Source organism: Myotis brandtii, unplaced genomic scaffold, assembly GCF_000412655.1.
Source record: "Myotis brandtii unplaced genomic scaffold, ASM41265v1 scaffold321, whole genome shotgun sequence".
NCBI lineage: Eukaryota > Metazoa > Chordata > Mammalia > Chiroptera > Vespertilionidae > Myotis > Myotis brandtii.
Window position 1 is genome coordinate 571,080 of NW_005362314.1, and position 6,441 is coordinate 577,520.

Consider the following 6,441-nt stretch of genomic DNA (forward strand, 5'->3'; position numbering starts at 1 on the left):
GAACTGTAATAATCTGAACAATAAAGATTTAATTTTAAAAAAGAAAATAGTCTAATTTCAATTCTGTTTGTACCTGTCTAGTTTTCCCAACATTATTTACTAAATCACTGTCTTTACTTCATTGTATAGTGTTGCATCCTTTGTCATCGATTAATTGACCATATAGGTGTGGACTTATTTCTGTGTTTATTCTGTTCCCTTAATCTATTTTTATGCCAGTTCCATGCTGTTTTGATTATTATAGGCTTATAGTGTATTTTGTTACAGGTAACCTGATAACTCCAAGTTTATTCTTCTTTCTCAAGATTGCTGTGGCATTTTTGGGTCTTTTGTGGTTCCATATAAATTTTAGAATTATTTGTTCTAGCTCTGCAAAAAACTGCTATTGGTATTTTGATAGGGATTGCAGTGAATCTATAGATTGCTTTGGGAATTTGAATAATGTTAATTTTTTCTATCCATAAGCACAGTATATGCTTCCATTTATTCTATCTTCTTCAATTGCTTTATTTAAAGTCCTAATCACTTCCCAAGTACTGTACAGGTCTTTTACTTCCTCAGTTAAATTTATTTCTAGGTAATTTTGTGATGTAATTATACATGGGATTGTTTTCTTAATTTCTCTTTCTGACAGTTCATTATTAGTATATAAAAATGCTTACAATTTCTGGCCCTGGCCAGTGTGTTGGTTGAGCATCATTCTGCGCACCAAAAGGTGGCCAGTTCAATTCCTGGTCAGAGCACATGCCTGGGCTGTTGGCTCAATCCCAGTAGGGGGCCTCGCTCCCTCCCTCCCCTTTCTCCCACTCTAAAATCAATAAAAAATATTTTAAAATACTACCAATTTCTGAACATTAATTTGTATCCTGCTATGTTACTAAATTCATCTATCAGTTTTAATAATATTTTGGTGGACTCTTAGGGTTATCTCTATATATTATCATGACATCTTCAAATAATGGCAGTTTTTCTTTTTCTATTTGGATTTCTCTTATTTCTTCTTCTTGTCTGATTGCTGTGGCTAGCAATTCCAATATTATGTTGAATAGAAGTGGTAAAAGTGGACATCCCTGTCTTGTTTTTGGTCTTAAGAAAAAGCTTTCAGCTTTTCACTATTGACTATGATGTTAACTGTGAGCTTTTCATACATGGCTTTTATTATGTTGAGATATATGCTTTTTGTTCCCCCGCAAACAGTTATATATTAGTTATGATAGCTTTTATCATAAATTGATGCTGGATTTTGTCATATGCTTTTTCTGCATCCATTGATATGATTTTATCTGATTTTTATCCTTTAGTTTATTTACGTGATGTATCACATTAATTGATTTGCAAATATTGAACCAAACTTGTATCCCAGGTATAAATCGCACTTGATCATGATGTATCATCATCTTGAGGATTTTTGTATCTATGTTCACCTGGAATATTGGCCTATAATTTTCTTTTAGTATTGTCTTTGTCTGGTTGTGCAATGAGGTAATGCTGACTTTACAAAATAAACTTGGGAAGCCTCCTTTCACTTCAACTTTTTGGAGTGCTTTGAGAAGGATAAATTGTTAATTCTTTTTTGAATGTTTGGTAATATTCACCATGAAGCCAACCAGGGCTTTGTTGGGAGCTTTTTTTTTTTTTTCATTACTGATTTGATTTCATTAGTTATACTCTGTTCAGATTTTTCTCTTTCTTCTTATTTAGTCTTGGAAGATTTTATGTTTCTAGGAATTTATCCATTTCTTCCAGGTTGTCCAATTTGTTGGCAGTATTTTATTATAATGCTTTGTATTTCTGTGGTGTCAGTTGTCACTTCTCTTTTATTTCTGATTTTACTTATCTGGGTTCTCTAGCTTTCATTCTTGATGAATCTAGTTAAAAGTTTATCCATTTTGTTTATCTTTTCAAAGAACTACTTCTTGGTTTCATTGATGTTGCTTTTTTTAGACTCTATTTTTAAAATTTCTGCTCTGGTCTTTATTATTTTCTTTCATCTTCTCACTTTGGCCTTTGTTTACTCTTCTTTTTTCAGTTCCTATTGGCATATGGTTAGATTGAGATTTTTCTTGTTTCATGAGGTAGGCCTGTATTGCTTTGAACTTCCCTCTAAGAACTGCTTTCACTGTGTCCCATAGATTTTGGATTGTTGTGTTCTCATTTTTATTTATTTCAGTGTAACTCTTGATTTCTTTTTTTAAATTTCATTGTTAACCTATTTATTGTTTAGTAACATGTTATTTAGCCTTTGTGTGTTTGAGTGTTTTTCAGTTATATTCTTGGGGTTGATTTCTCATTTCATACCATTATGATCAAAGAAGATGCTTCATATGATTTAAATAATGTTAAATTTATTGAAGCTTGTTTTGTGACCTAACATATGGTTTAGCTTGAAAAATATTTCATGTGCACTTGAAAATAATGTACATCCTGCTGATTTGGAATAAAATGTTCTTTAAAAAAAACAATTAAATTATTCTGGTCCAATGTGTCATTTAAGGCTATTGTTTCTTTGTTCATTTTTTTATCTGAATGATCTATCCATTGATGTGAATGAGATGTTAAAACCCCCCATTATGATCATATAACTTTTGATCTCTCCCTTTATGTTCATCAATATTTGTTTTATATATTTAGGGGCTTTTACATTGGGTGCATCAATGTTTAAAAAGATTATATCTTCTTGTTGAATTTATCATTATGAAATGTCCTTCTTTGTCGCTTGCCATAGCCTTTGTTTTAAATATTTTTTTAAAAAATAAATTTTTATTTATTTCAAAGAGAGGAAGGGAGAGGGCAAGAGAGAAAGAAACATCAATGATGAAAGAGAATCATCAATCAGCTGCCACCTGCATGCCCCTTACTTTCAATCAAGCCTGCAACTCAGACATTTACCCTGAACAGGAATCAAACTGTAAACTCCTGGTTCATAGGTCGATGCTCAACCACTGAGCCACATCAGCTGGGCCATAGCCTTTTTTAAAAAACAAAACAAAAAAACACATTTTTTGAATATATTTTTATTGATTTCGAAGAGGGAGAGAGAGAGATAGAAACATCAATGATGAGAGAGAATCATTGATCAGCTGCCTCCTGCACACCCCCACTGGGGATCGAGCCTGCAATTCAGGCATGTGCCCTTAACCAGAATTGAACCTGGGACCCTTAAGTCCGCAGGCCAATGCTCTATCCACTGAGCCAAACCAGCTAGGGCCATAGTCTTTTTTTTTTTAAGTCTATTTTGTCTGATATAAGTATTGCTATCACAGCCCCTTTTTTTCATTTTCATTTGAATTAAATATCTTTTTCATTCTTTTATTTTCAGTTTGTATGTGTCTTTTGAGTTAAAGTGGTTCTCTTGTAAGCAGCATATGTATGGGTTTTGTTTCCTTATTCATTCAGCTACCTGTGTCTTTTGATTGGAGCATTTAATCCATTTACATTTAAAGTAATTATTGATATGTATGTAGTTATTGCCATTTTTTTATCTTCTTTTTCTTCTTAAAGAACTACAGGCCCGGTGCACGAAATTCGTGCATGGGAGGGGGGGTCCTTCAGCCCGGCCTGCACCCTCTCCAATCCCGGACCCCTCGGGACTGCTGGCTCCTAACCGCTCACCTGCCTGCTAGCCTGACCCCCCCCTAACTGCTCTCCCCTGCTGGCCTGATCCCCCTAACTCAGGGGTGGGCAAACTTTTTGACTCGAGGGCCACAATGGGTTCTTAAACTGGACCAGAGGGCCGGAACAAAAGCATAGATGGAGTGTTTGTGTGAACTAATATAAATTCAAAGTAAACATCATTACATAAAAGGGTACGGTCTTTTTTTTTTTTTTTCAAACGGGCCGGGGCCAGCCCGCGGGCCGTAGTTTGCCCACGGCTGCCCTAACTGCTCTCCTCTGCCTGTCTGATCACCTCTAACCGCCTCTGCCTCAGCCCCCCTACCATGGCTTTGTCCAGAAGGATGTCCAGAAGGTCATCTGGAAGATGTTCAGTCTAATTAGCATATTACCCTTTTATTAGTATAGATACCACCTTGTCCTAAAAATGCAGGTTGTTAGCAGGTTTTCCTATCATGGAAGGGGAGCCCGCAGTAGCAACCTGGGTTCTGACCAGGGCTATGCACTCGTGCTTTATCTCAGCAGATGAGATTCCTAGAAGAAGACTCTTAGATGTACCTTGAACATTTCCATTGATTTTGCCAAATCATCCTCCAAAAATGTTGAACCACTTTAAACTCCCACCAGCAACCATGTGTGTGCCCTCTGTCCTCCTTTGATGCCAATATCATTGATTTCCCCCTAGAAGCTTCCCTCCCTTCAGCCGGGATTGCTTGGCACTTGAGCCAACCTCACTGTTCAGCCCAGGACTTGATTTCCCAAGATAGAATTATGGAGGAGGAAAAATAGTTTTCCTCTACCTTTCTGAGGTCTTAGCGGAGGCCCTTGTAATGAAAGACAGATTACCAAGAAAAAAACGAAAGTTCATTAACATGTGTATCTCGTGTATATGTGGGAGATCCCAGGGAAAAATGAACAACTCTCTGAAGTGGCTTAGAATCCAGATTTAAATACCTTCTTCCTAGGGAAAGGCGACGGGAGATGTAGGCCTCTTAGAGGAGAGTACATGATTTTTAGGAAAGATGAATGGGGTGGGGGGAGATAGTTTGTAACAAAGTTTGGGTGTCATGTCAACTTCTAGTCTCCTGTCCTGTGACAGGAGTCAGTCTTCACTGGCTGATGACACTTTTCCCATCCAGGGGACCTATGACATTTAAGCTCCTTTGGAGGGATCCGATTTTAGGCAGATCAGGAGACTTCAGGGAAAGCCTCTCCTTGCATTTGCTGTTTTTCAAGCATCTGCAGCTCAAGATCATCAATATAACAACATGGCATATGTTGGGGTGGCATGTTCTCTGACCTTCAGAATAAACCCAAAAGCTTATTTCCTCTCTTAGATGATTTGCCACAGTAGCGTTATTCCCTGGAGAAAGTATTCTGACCAGACCTTCCTGGGAGTGGTCCTAACATACCCTGTGCTTGTAGAAAGGTGTGGGCTATATCACAAAATAAATCAGGGTCAGTTTTCTCATCATGTGGAAAAGGAGATAAAGTTATGATAGTTTATCTCCCTTTCCACAGGTTTCCTGCAGGTTTGTGTCTCTGCTGAGACCCCAGTGGCCCCAGCACCACAGTGGCCAAGGGGCTTGAGGCTGCTGGGTACCGGGCCCCCCTATGAGCTGTGTCTCTGCTTCTCTGGCCACAGCGGCCATGGGGCTTGGGGCTTCTGGGTGCTGGCACCCCCTGCGAGCTGTGTCTCTGCTCCTCCAGCCCCAGCGGCCCCTGAGAGGCTTGGAGCTGCTGGGTGCTGGGCCCCCTTGCAGGCTTGTGTCTCTGCTCCTCTGGCCCCCACAGCAGCAGCGATGAAGCAGGCCCAGAAGCCCTCTGCAAGCGGGGTGAGGTGGAATGCCTGGCGATAATGCAAGCGTCCCAGCCCAGCCACCGTCATCTTTGTCAAGGAGTGACAGTCAATTTGCATAGTCCCTCCTTATTGGCAGTGGGTGCCACCATCTTTGTCTCAGAGTGATGGCTAATTTGCATATTACTCTTTTATTAGATAGGATACTTTTAAATTTTCTTGTAATACTGATTTGGTGGTTATGGACTTCTTTAGCTTTTTTTTTTAATCTGGGATAATCTTTATCTCTCCTTTGATATTCTAAATAATAACCTGCTGGATAGAGGGATCTTGGTTGTACATCCTTGCTTTTCATCACTTTGACTATTTCATGCCAATCCCTTCTGGTCTGCAAAGTTTCTGTTGAGAAATCAGCTGACAGTTCTATGGGAGCTCCCTTGTAGGTAACTAATTGCTTTTCTCTTGCTTCTTTTAGGAGTCTCTCTTTGTCTTTAACCTTTAGCATTTTAATTATGATGTATCTTGATGTAGAATTCTTGGGGTTCATCTTGTTTGGGACTCTGCACTTCCTGAACTTGTATGTCTATTTCTTTGTCAGGTTAAGGAAGTTTTCAGTCATTATTTCTTTAAATAGGTTTTCAGTCCCTTGTTCCCTCTCTTCTCTTTCTGGTATCCCTTTGATGTGAATGTTGTTATGCTTGATGGTGTCCCAGAGATCCCTTAAACTACTGTCATTTTTTTAAATTCTTTTTTCTTTTTGGTGTTCTGATCAGCTGTTTTCTGCTTCCTTGTTTTCCAAGTTGCTGATACGACCCTCTGCTTCATCTAATCTGCTCTTAATTCCCTCTATTGTATTCTTCATTGCAATATTGTAAGGACAGTTTTACTTCTTCTTTTCCAATTTGGATGACTTTTATTTCTTCTTCTTGTCTGATCACAATGGCTAGTACCTCCAGTACTATGTCGAACAGGAGTGGTAAGAGTGGGCATCCCTGTCTTGTTCCTGTTCTTAGGGGAAATGGTTTTAGTTT